Here is a 12,919-nt window from a genome sequence, read left to right as displayed (position 1 = left end):
CCAAAAAGTGCTATGAAACGTTTCCTTACACCACATCAGCCACATGTTTCACTCTACAATCATCCTTTATTGGACTACCAAACAATCTGTTCAGCTTCATAGGTTTACCATATGAGTTGTTCATGCTCAACCTCCATTACACTATAATCTTTGTATGCAGCCTATAGTTGCCTACCAGGAAATTATGAGTAATTACACAACATTACCATTCTCACACACAAAAGCAAACATTTGTTTGCAATCATGGGAAAATGTTGGATGCGTTGTGTTGTCTGACCTGCTAGAATCCATGTTTGTTAGACTTTTTGCTCTATTGTACAAGGCGGCCTTTACTGCTCTTGCTTAGATGAGGCGCATTTAAGACAATGACAGGGTTGGAGCCAAATTAGCCTCAGGTAAAGGAAACAATTTTCAGGATTGGAGTGGGGGGAAAAAAAAAAAAACGAACAATTTATTCAGTTTACCGGAATTGTAATTTTCCTGTTCTCCACCTAAGGCGGTGGGATAGCTCCGATCCTCAGTATGACAGGAAACTCCTCTGCAGGTACTGGTATATAATATCCTCCCTTTACCTGCAGAACAGTCGTCTTACTTGAGGTCTGAAGTACTACTTCACTGCTTGCAAGAATCTCACCAGCACGTTATCAGATGCCAGTGCGAATAGCTGGACTTTCAGGGAGGCCTTGGTCAAAGACGTCCTGTAAAAATTCCACCAATGACACAGAGGAAAATTCGTCATACATCTTCTTACACCAGTACCAAAAACATAACCCTATAGGGTAATACACGAGGTTGGAGGTCTTCTTCGTCGACATTAGTGCCATGATTGCCTTGTGTCTTATTTATAGGATGCAAGACACCAGGCGTCAAAAGTCAACGTTTCGGTGTTCTTTCACGCCTATCCTGACAATGATGCTAAAACACACTGAAACGTTAACTTTAAATTTAAAAAAAAATTGTTATTGAATATGGAAGGCAGGTGTGTGGCAAAATACACACGTCATGAGAGCAGCCACAGCAACTGCAGATGAAATCACCAAGCATCCATGGTGCAGCAAGTAAGGATGTAAGGTGAGCCCACTACATCCAGAATCATTCTAGGATTGCCTCATCGGAACCTTTCCTCCTCACTGCTTGCTGCTCAAGCCAATTTCTTTGGATCAGGATGCTGGAATAGGCTCTCCTGGATCAACGCTTGGCTCAATTAGGCAGCTGTCATTCTGGTGTCCAGGGATATGAACTGCTGTGATGTTAAGTGGCGTTCTGCCCACAGTATACTTGATGTTGCAAGCGTAAGATGTTTGCCACTCTTCCTCCCTGTTTCACTGTGGAGTCTGATTTTCTTTTTATGCTTTGGCCTGGAATATAAGCTTGAAAGAGTTCCAGGGCTCTTTTTACTGTGTGCAGGTCTACCATGTTTATTGGACCGCTATAAGATTTGGTCCAACTTCCTTGTGCCAAAACACCTTCCATCTGTGCCCCATATCTGGAACTACTGACATCGTTGGTAATAGTTATCCAAATCGTCCTCATGAACGGAATATGTATTTTGTAAATTCCATGGGATTTCCCCCACCACCTTTAGGTTTTGCCTTGTAGTGGGATATACAAAAATATGATGCTGGTAAGTTTTGGATCTTTGCTTCACTGGTTCAATATATTTTTCTGGAACTGCCTCATTAAATCTTGCCCATTTTACGATGCTGTGTGTTGAAGAGCATTTTTCCACTGGGGCCATGCAATCTAATCAGAGCCTTAGCACTACTGTCTCAGGTTGATCTTGAAGTGAAACCTGCCACAGCACACCGATGGTGCCATGCTTCTCGCAGATACAATGCGGCCAATGATCCTTCGGTGATAAAAATCTATCACCAAATATATATCCATAAGTGCACACAGAATTCATGTTTGCTTAACACCTTTTTCTAGTGATACCTCCACAGACAACACAAATGCGCATTGCCCTGGAAAGTGATGCTGTAGCAGCTGCCGGCTTTGTAAGCTAAACCTGCCGCTTAGAAAGCATTTTAGGCCACTCTCCATTCTGCAGTCCATAGCATCTTTAAATGATACCGCAATTGCAATGTGGCCCTTTTTTGCAATCGCAGCATCAATTTGGGAAGGTATTCCCAACTCTTGACCTCCCTGACGAAGCTAATTGCTCTAGCGAAATGCGTTGAATCCAGGAGGAGAGACGGAGCTACACCGAGAGAGGACCCTGTGGAGTGCGGTTGCTGTTTCCAGCGGCCGCGATAGGAAGCGGCACCTGCTCACCATGTGTATTCAGTCAGCGCGGTCCCGATCGAGAGAGAAGGGTGGTGAGAACGTCCCTGCTCCAAGATTTACATTGATTGCCTATTTTAACTGCCCATCTTGTAAGTGCGCACTTGTGAGACTTTCATCTTTAATAAATTTGCTACATGCATTCTGCGCTATGGCGTTTCTCCTGTCTTCTTCCTTAGTACACCCACACAGCACTTCAACCACGGGGTAACCTGGTATACGCCGGACCCATTCCCTGCACTCTAATATTCTGTGCGACATGACTGATTTACTCATATCTATGCGAGTACAGCAGGGCCCCGGGTATACGGCGGGTTCCGTTCCAGAGGCCCACCGTATAGTGAAAATCGCCGGAAAGCGGATCTGGCGATTTTCACTTCTGCGCATGCGCAAACCGGCATTTTTGCCATTCTGCGCATGTGCAACCTGCGGTCTGCGCATGCGCGCCGGGCGCACCCACCCGTTCTGCGCATGCGTGATTTACAAACCAACATGGCGGCCCCCTTCTCGGTGCTGCCGTATCAGCGGATCGCCGAGAAGCGAAGCGCCGAGAATCGGGGCCCCCCTGTATAACCTTTGAAGTTTTCTGAAAATCATCAGTGTTTTTTTTTTATAGTATTACACTATATTTTGTTTCATTATCTTTTACATACCGTGTATCCCGCTACCTCGTCCATAACATCTTTAAATGATACCGCATCTATGTGGCCGTTTTTGCAATCGCAGCATCAATTTGGGAAGGTTTTCCCAACTCTTGACCTCCCTGTCCAAGAATGGGTTATATTTTCGGAAACTTTCCGAGTTATCAACTTATCGGGTTAGACCCATTCTGCCTCCATTACCTACTTTATTACTGAATGAAGGGGAAAACCTCCTCCTCTGCAAACTTCAGAATAGCTTAATCTTTCTGCAGATGATCTTCTGGGTCTTCTCATTCCAACGCTTCCTTCATTAAGGGATCCACTAGCTCCATGCTGAAGTCTGAATGTTGTGCTAGTGCTTCCTGCTCTGACAAATCCCAATATTATCCCTTCAAAAATTCGGAAAGACCTCACAATCCTCCAAGGAAGATTTTTCTCTCATCCAAATTCTTCTGTGACCTAGACCTCTTAGGAGACTGCTTGTTCGTGCTTGTGACACTGCCGCTTCAAAACTCTGGGTTTTCATCAAAGAAATTTGACATCTGATTGATCTGTTCCATTGCGGCCGATTAAAAAAAAAAAAAACACAGGATGATTCAGTTTGCTTACTTAAGTGTATCAAAGCCCAAGATGAAAACTACATATATTTATTTATTTTTATTAAGAAAGGACTATGCTTCCAGATCAGACCCCCACTGCATTAATCCTCTGGCCCCCCGCACAGCTTGCCCTGGTGCCAAGAACAGCAAGTCTGGCTACATTTCTATGCACATACTGGCAGCTGCAGAATAAACAGACATATTGTGCACACTCAGACACAGACTGACCCTCCCTGTAGCCACATTTCTACACAGGCTGCCATGAAAGATTGTCAGTCTCCTGAGTTTAACAAAGATTTTTGGCAATTTGGCCAGTCTGGATCTTGTGGGCTCATCTGATACCTTAGTCCTCTGGGAATTTCCCCAGGTGACCAGTGGACATGCTCTGCCGGCAGCAAGTCCTCCACATCGTAATACTTTACAGCATTTGACGTCACAGCAACGGAAGCCTATGAGGAACAGCAAGGTTACGGCAGATCGAGACTCACTTTTATGCAAAATTGACCATGCACTTGAGTAAAGTATAAACCCCTTCATCAAGGAAATACATACAATCCAATGGAAAGGTGATATAGATCGATAATACATAGATTGTTTATCACCTATATTAGGTGTCACCTTTTACTTAGAAATGGCATCGTGCAAGAAAATGCAAAGTGCAATACATAACCCTGCCGATTTGTGTTAGATGCGCATAGATACACAAATTATTTAAATTCGTTACGAAATACCTAGTCACATGTCATTTTCTGGTAAGGAAATGCTCTGTATATTGGAGAAAAACAAAAAACCCGTAAATGCATATCTATGCGCATCCTGTTCTTTAATGTTTATTTTGGTTTGAGATGTTGAACCTGTATCATTTATGACTTTGTACATACAGTACATATGCACTCATGTCCACTAAGATTTGTGAATCAATTGATGATGGCATTTGATGAGATAATCATGTGTGGGTATAGGATGCACAGAGATACATTTACAGATTTCTTTTTAAATATACACTAAATAAAGATTAACCAGTCCCCACCTGGCTCATCAGACAGGTAGAAAAGCCTCCTTCTTGAACTGCAGGAGATATCTTGAGCACAGAGGGACTGTGTTGCCAGAAGAGATTCCCAAGAACAAGTGGTCTTGAGCACAGGACTGTGCTGCCAGCAAGATCCCCAGGAACTAGACCTCTATTACAGGGCACAGCGGATCCTGGAACCTGCCAGAGGGTGGCCTCCCAACGGACACAACCCGGACCCAGGGACTGACATAAAGGGTCTCCTTCTTACAGGTACCTCTTTGTACTTTGGGGTCATAGGTTGGCAAGAGGCCCATCCTCCCGCCCTGCAGATAGACTGGGAGAGTGTGTTAGCCCTTCCAAAGGGATAGGATGTTTGTTTGTGTGCTTTCTGTATTGATTAAAGCCACGGGCTGAATAAAAGCCATGGTTTATTTTCCCCCCAATAGGTGTCCCTGATTGTACCTCTGCACATCTCTTACAGTGCTCTTTATAAATAAGTGTGATACCTATATTAGAAGCTGTGCACCGATTAAACAATATCTGACACGTGACTAGAAAGACTTGCTATATAAAAGACCACCTTTCGATTGCATATTCCCCGATAAGTGGTTTAGCCACAAAATGCGTAGGGTTAATTTTCAATCTGCTGTAACCTTGCTGTTCCCTTGAGGCTTCCATTGCTGTGATGTCAGACACCGGAAGGTATTGCGCTGTGGAGGGCTTATTGCCGGTAGAGCCCGACGCTGGAGCGTGACCAACACAGAGCTCTATTTCCAAGAGACAAGGTTCCTTACATGCTATTTTTATTCTGACGACGAAGTGTAAAATCTATTGTGAATGTGGATATATTGTACAGAATCAAACTATTGGCATTCTCCTGCGCTTCGTCTTTTCTTTTGTTTTGAAAAATCTATCCAGGGCGAGACCACAAGCATCTCACAAGTAGAAGCAGCTGCAGGAGATAACGTGGATTTCACAAAAAAAGCCATTTCCCCTTCTTACATGATAGCAATATCCGTGTGAACAGAAGGATTTCTAGTGACTTATTATTTTTGAATGCTCCAATATTAGAATGTTTTTTGGACTTCCGTTTGGAGACTTGGAATTGCTCTCTTTTTTTTCCTTGTGATGCTAATGTAAGCTCTTGATTAGAGACAGAATTACTCTGCACTATATCATTAGTAGTAGCACAAGTTATACGCGACTATTAAGTTGCCCATTGTGTGTGTGTGTGTGTGTGTGTGTCATTGCCCACTCAGGCTCTTGTGGCAGCAAGAGAGTCAATAGAGCAAGAGCACGCAATGGTTGATTCCATGAACAAAATATAAACCATCTATGTTACCGCTACGGTTGTAGGGGGCCCCAGTGCTGGGCATATTGATTTTTATCGTGAAATGGTCTCAGATTTCGTGTTTTGGACAACTGATGCAGAGAAATAGTTTTGGGGACATGTGCGCCATTGAGAATTTTTCAATGAAAAGCCGTAATGTAATGCCTGGAACAGTAATGTGTTTCTCAGTGAGGAGCGAGACTTAGGCTAAGGCCCCGCTGCCTCAGACCACGCGCCCGCACTGCAGACAGGCGGCGCGTGGAGAGGTACTTGACCGGTATATGCGGTCTGTAGGGTCCGGGAGCTGGGGGGCCGTGGTTTGAGCAGAGGGCTCTCCGTGCTGTCCCCCCCTTCCCCGTCGGTCCATCCGTCCCCCCATAGGTAATGAGCACTGGGGTGTGTGGGGGGGAAGGGAAGAGTTAGTGGTGCAACCCCCCATATCCCATCCATTTGTTGCTGGTCGCAACCTCCCCAGCATCCCCAGCACTCGCAGCCTGAAACGGGCACTGGAGCTCTAGACCAGCGTTTCCCAAATGGTGGGTTGCGACCCGGCACCGGGCCACGGAACCAAAATTGCTGGGTCGCAGCGAGGCTGGCCGCGCAGTGTTGCCCCCCCCCCCCCCCCCCCCGCTCAAGTTTTAAAAAATGGCAGCGATTGCCCCACTCCCCCAGAGCAGAGCCCGCTCCCCCGCCCCCCGCTCCCAACGTGGGACGGAGGAGGAAGTACCAGCTCCTCTGCGGCCCGCAAGTTACGTGGGACAAAGGGGGAAGTACTAGCTCCTACTGCGGCCCGCTTCCCCCCGCGGCCAGCTTCCCGCGCTCCCCCCTCCCGAGCCCACCTCCCGAGCCCACCTCCCGTCCCAGGCAGCTGCCGCGGGGATATCGGGGGCGGTCACTGTCGCCCAGTCACTGTCGCCCAGTCACTGTCGCCCAGTCACTGTCGCCCAGTCACTGTCGCCCAGTCACTGTCGCCCAGTCACTGTCGCCCACCCACTGTCGCCCAGTCACTGTCGCCCAGTCACTGTCGCCCAGTCACTGTCGCCCAGTCACTGTCGCCCACCCACTGTCGCCCACCCAGTCACTGTCACCCAGCCAGTCACCCAGCCACCCAGTCACTGTCACCCAGTCACTGTCACCCAGCTACTGTCACCCAGCTACTGTCACCCAGCCACAAAGTCACTGTCACCCAGCCACCCAGCCACTGTCACCCAGCCACTGTCACCCAGCCACTGTCACCCAGCCACTGTCACCCAGCCACTGTCACCCAGCCACTGTCACCCAGCCACCGTCACCCAGCCACCGTCACCCAGCCACCGTCACCCAGCCACCGTCACCCAGCCACCGTCACCCCGTCACCCAGCCACCGTCACCCAGCCACCATCACCCAGCCACCGTCACCCAGCCACCGTCACCCAGCCACCGTCACCCAGCCACCGTCACCCAGCCACCGTCACCCAGCCACCGTCACCCAGCCACCGTCACCCAGCCACCGTCACCCAGCCACCGTCACCCAGCCACTGTGTCACTGTCACCCAGCCACCGTCACCCAGCCACCGTCACCCAGCCACCGTCACCCAGCCACCGTCACCCAGCCACCGTCACCCAGCCACCGTCACCCAGCCACCGTCACCCAGCCACCGTCACCCAGCCACCGTCACCCAGCCACCGTCACCCAGCCAGTCACCGTCACCCAGCCAGTCACCGTCACCCAGCCAGTCACCGTCACCCAGCCAGTCACTGTCTAAGGTCACTGTCTCCCAAGTCACTGTTAAAGTGTCACTGTCTCCCACCCACCCAGTCACTGTCTACACCCACCCACCCAGTCACTCTCTCCCACCCACCCAGTCACTGTCTCCCACTGACCGTCATTCACCCACCCACTGACCATCATTCACCCACCCACCCACCATCATTCACACACCCACCCACAGTCATTCACCCAACTGGCATTCTGCTGTCATTCACCCACCCACTCACCCACCCAGGCAGGCAGTCACATGTCTTTTGTTGAAAATACAGAAAAAAAACATTATAATGCAACCTGTTTATTTTTATATCTCAATAAGAAAACAGTTAAGTATAAGTTGCGCGCTAAAAGATATTTTTTCCTGGTAGGTGCGCTATGGGTTCGGGGGGGGCCTGCTCCTTTCATTTGTCCCGGGCCTCATGATTTCTGTTGGCGGCCCTGGATAGGAGGTAGGAGGTGGTAGGGGGTGGGAGGGGGGGTGGTGTTGTACCTGTGCCTCCTGTCCTGGCGCGCCCTTCCCCCCGGTCCCCTTGGTGCGGGAGATGGGCGCGGGGGCGGGCAATGGTGGCTGCGCGATCGCTGGCGTGTGTATCAGTGTGTGCGTGTGTGTGGCTGCGTGTGTGTAGCAGTGTCTCTGTGTGGCTGCGTGTGTGTCAGTGGCTGCGTGTGTGTCAGTGGCTGCGTGTGTGTCAGTGGCTGCGTGTGTGTCAGTGGCTGCGTGTGTGTGTGCCAGTGGCTGCGTGTGTGTGTGTGTGTGCGTGTGTGCGCGTGTGTCAGTGGCTGCGTGTGTGCGCGTGTGTCAGTGGCTGCATGTGTGTGTATCAGTGGCTGTGTGTGTATCAGTGGCTGTGTGTGTGTCTGTGCAGGCCAGCAGTGGCTGTGTCTGTGTGGGTGTCTGTGCGTGGTCAGTGTCTGTGTTGGTCTGTCTGTAGGAGTGTCTGTAGGTCAGTGACTGTGTGCGTCTGTGCAGGTCAGAGAGAGAATGGGGGGGGAGGGAGAGAGAGAATAGAGGGGATTGGGAGAATATATGAAATCTGTATGGACATTCATAACTGTTATTTTACCTATAGCCCAGTATAGGCAATAAAAATTTTAGTGGATCACAAAGGAGAAGTTAAAAAATAACCGGGTCACGGAAAAAAAAATTTGGGAAACGCTGCTCTAGACAGCTTCCCTCCTCCACCTTGCCCCCTCATTGGCTCCCTGCCGCACCACGTGACGCGTCGCCGCTTGGGATCACGATCCTCGTGTATCCCCTGCTGGCTGACGCGTTGCAGTGCGCAGCGAGCCTTGCAGGGAGGGGGGACTGGGGCCGGCTCTGGAAGAACTCATGTCCGGTGAGTGACGCGCAAGCGGCCGCGCGCACCGTCGGAAGCAGCGGGACCCCGGCCTTACTAGTCCTCACTAAACCAACGCGAGTTGCTGTAATGCTGTAATGCTGTAATATTTCTCTCTGTGCTATCAAAAAGGTAACATACGGAAACAAAATGAAATCCCAATAATCGCAAAGATCAGGAACCGAATTTGGTCAGTTTGCCAGATGGAGAAATTGACGAGTCTGGTCAATGACACTGGCACAAATTTCTTAAAAGTCTGGTCACCATGGTTGGCACAGACAGACATACAGGGGGTAGATAGGGCCACGATTTGGCATTGATAGATGTAAAATGCATTCTCCCTTAAAGAGGCCCTAAGACACCTCGACGGTCCACGAGCACACACAGTTCATGGGTGGACAGAGAGTGTGGGGTACACCGGTTGCCCACCGGACTATCGGTTTTCTTAATTGCAGAGAGCCAGCGGTCGCACGTTTAGAAGCGGAACCTCGGTCGGAGATCCCTTCCCACCCCCCCTCCCCCCCCCATTTCCCCATCCCGGCTGGGAGCTATATGTAGTTTGTCGGTTAGTCTGTCTGTCTCCCCGTTTGTCCAAAGTACACAGATATTACGCATGCTGCATGTTCCCCAATTACAGGAGGCACGATTCCCTCCAAATGTTTACCATGAATGCATGACATGTATGTTCACACAATTTAAAAATAAAAAATTTCAAGTTGAAAAAAAAAAAAAAAAAAGGTAACATACATTGAAGTATTTTCTTATTTGTATTTTTTTTTTTTTTTTTAAAGTGACAGTGTCCCACATGATTTACAATTTGGGTTATGTTTATTATACAAAATACATTATAAACAGACACTGCCTTTAATATAAATATAATTGTAAGGTAGGGATAAAAAAAAAACATAAGCTTCAATTTGAAATGTTTTGGCTTTGCTCTCTCCACACATCCTGTGACCAATTTTCTTGTGGTTGGAGCCCAAACAACTTTCTTCATCTAGTATAGTAGTAGCACTCAGTCTTACAAAATGCCACTGATCTTCCAAATGTTTGTGGCAGCACAATGTATGCTTATTGTGACAACTGGAGAATCACTTAAGTTGATACAAACTTTAGCAGAGCAATTAAATTGAAATGTAATTAATTTCCAGCACAACATGAACAGTCAACGGGCCCAATTATTTTTATGCAAGAGGACTTTGCTTGTCAACATGATGTCTGCCCCTTCCAGGGCCCCAGCCCGGGACTATAATTTTCCACCTCTGGCTGGGCATCCAGCATCAGCCGGTCGGGACCCTCCCGCAGCCGCCAGGCCAGCTGTCCCAGCTCTACCCCCATTCAGCGGCCTTGGCCCCTTCAGCAATGCTGTTTATTGCATGACTGACACTGCTGTCAATCATCCTAATGTTTGACATCTTATTTATATATCCGTTATGATTTACAAATGGATATGGATATATTGTATATATTGGCACTAGAAAGCATTCAGCATCAAGCAAACGCATACTTCATTGTGGTACATAATAAAAAGAGTACTGTAGCAGTAAAAGCAGACAAAGGATCGTTACCTCGAATCAGCGGAAAAAAGGCAGTCAGTAAAACAAAAATCATACTGACGCTGCATAAAAACAAACACGTATTTCAAGTTAAGCTTATATAGTATATTTCAAGACACAATTGAAACAGTTGCCCATTCTTCAAACTGACAGGTACCCTTAAAGCAGAGCATTCGACTTTTACACTATGCAAATGCACTCTGAGCAATTGCAGTTAACACCCATCTATTTATTACATGTTCATTTTCACTGAGAAATGTAAAAAAAATTGCAGGTTTACATATGTTAATGTAAAATGTCAAGCCTGACAGTTATACCACTTAAATGTGAGGCACACTTTTCCATTCTTCCCTGTACATGCAATAGTACAGTATGTATCTTATTCTAACAGCTTCATTTGTATGTACAATACACGAATCCCTTTCCTTGATCTATGTTCTGACCATACAATAAACGTACAATAGAACTGAATCTCAATGTTTTACATTTATACTATAATGCTACAGTATCTAAGCAGTCCATTGTGCACTTCTGCCACTCGGGTGCCCGACTATCGCCTTCTCTAGCAGGGAGAGAATAGCCACTAGTTGCTTATGGACCACAGCACATTCAGCAGAAGCAATAGGAAACAGTCTCGGATATGATGGGAGCAGCAACAGCAGGAATAGCTTGTTTCACATGGGTTCTGAAAGAGGCACTCCAAGTGGAACACACACACACCGTATGTATACCTTGTTAGCCGAGCTTAATAATCAAAAACTAATAGACGATACCGTTCTGTGGAACACTGAAAGACGGTTGCATGAATACAAATTTATGCAACTGTTCGGGACACTTACTGTAGCGGTGGCCTAAACCGAGACCGCAGCTTCATGAGTCACTACTCTGAAACAAGAGAGACCTCTCTTACCATGAGTGCTAAAGGCCATGTCTATACATACTGCGCTATATGAATGCACACAAAGCTGTCTCATATATACACACACACACACACACACATTATTTAATATGCAGCCTTTGATTACCTTTATTGAAAACAAATTTCTTAAGCGTACGATCGATTTGTTCTCCCGTGACAAATCAACACAGATCCTGCTTCTCAGGGTTCACTAAATCCCTGACTTTCAGTTTCAATCAATCCTTCAGTCAGTGTAACTCTGCAGCTACAATGTATTCTTATATTACCAAGGTAACATTATATATTGTTACAGTTTGTAGCTGAAACCACTATTTTGGCAACAGATGATCAAACAGAAAAGTATGCAAAGATCTTGCACTGCTTGGGAAGTGGGCTAAAACCTGCTATAAAAATCATAGGATGCTCAGTATATTAAAAAACCTAGTTAAAATGGCATTAAGAGTTGAATTATAAAAATTAAAAGATATATATTATAATCCTACAATGACCCAACAGAAGAGGTTATTTCAGCACATGGTGCTGCAATGAAGGGTGTACGCCTTTTTTGAGTTTCCCATCCTTCCGTACCAAAAAAAACATAAACATGCTCTATGATGTGCAGAACCTAGTTCTGTGGGTTACATCAGTGTCTATTTGTTAAGCGTCACTCCTGTTGCTGTAATATCCTCTGCATCTACATACCAAGACTTGCAAACATTTGAACTCTTGCTGCTAAAGAGGCAAAGCAACGTGTTCTTGGACACAACAGCAATGAACAGGTTCTACATTTGGCAAGTAATCAACAAGTTGGAGGAACTGCAGAAGCGTGACTTTTCTGTTCAGTAACCATTTAGTTATTCACATTTTATATGCCCATGTTTAAAAAATTATTAATTCCCTATTTTTACCACCTTCAATGATGGAGACTCAACATTTTATCAGAAATTAATTCTAGGCTCCACACTTAAGGGGTGAATTGCAATCATCAGTGAAAGGCTAAATTGCCACTTCTGCTATGTAAATATTATTTGACTTCCCGCCACTATGCCCTCAGGAGACTGGCATAACATCCCTAACTTCAGCAAAGACAAGACAATAGCAAAATAACAATCTCCCCTTACACATCAATCCCAACATAACGCAAGCGTGTTTCCAGATTCATGGAAACCAGTTTAGCTATGTTTAACCATACACTTTTCCAGAGATCTTGTATGTGATCTTGAATCACACCTGTGAAAAAATGCCTTGCACGCCTAAATGGAAAAAAGGCTGCTCATTCATCCTACAAGCCCATACTATAGCAAGAATTTGCAGGTCATCCAATAGTGCATGTTCCAAGTATCTGACAATGGCTAAGATGTGACAACCTTCAGATGGCATAGAACCTGTAATCCTAAGGGAGGCAGGCATTGCTGAACCTCATCTTTCAAATCAGGGTGACTGTACTGTACATCTACCCAGTCTATTTGTGAATATCCACTCTCCATACACAAGTACAGCTCCTTACAAACCTTTT

General features: G+C 46.6%; 1 protein-coding gene across 4 annotated transcripts in view; it reads right to left on the bottom strand.

The window, feature by feature from the left end:
- TNFSF11 (TNF superfamily member 11) overlaps positions 1 to 12,919 on the bottom strand; it is a 45,100-nt gene that overhangs the window by 31,010 nt on the left and 1,171 nt on the right. The window contains exon 1 of one of the 4 annotated variants that reach the window (XM_075591082.1): positions 11,345 to 11,382. The exons of 2 other annotated variants lie outside the window; for them this stretch is intronic. The gene's annotated coding sequence lies outside the window, so the exon portion shown is untranslated. Of the gene's footprint in view, positions 1 to 3,129; positions 3,402 to 11,344; positions 11,383 to 12,919 lie in introns of those variants that run through there. One more of the 4 variants, XM_075591083.1, reaches the window with a different exon arrangement.

This window comes from Ascaphus truei, chromosome 3, assembly GCF_040206685.1.
Source record: "Ascaphus truei isolate aAscTru1 chromosome 3, aAscTru1.hap1, whole genome shotgun sequence".
Lineage (NCBI taxonomy): Eukaryota > Metazoa > Chordata > Amphibia > Anura > Ascaphidae > Ascaphus > Ascaphus truei.
This window is presented reverse-complemented; position numbering and strand designations above follow the sequence as displayed.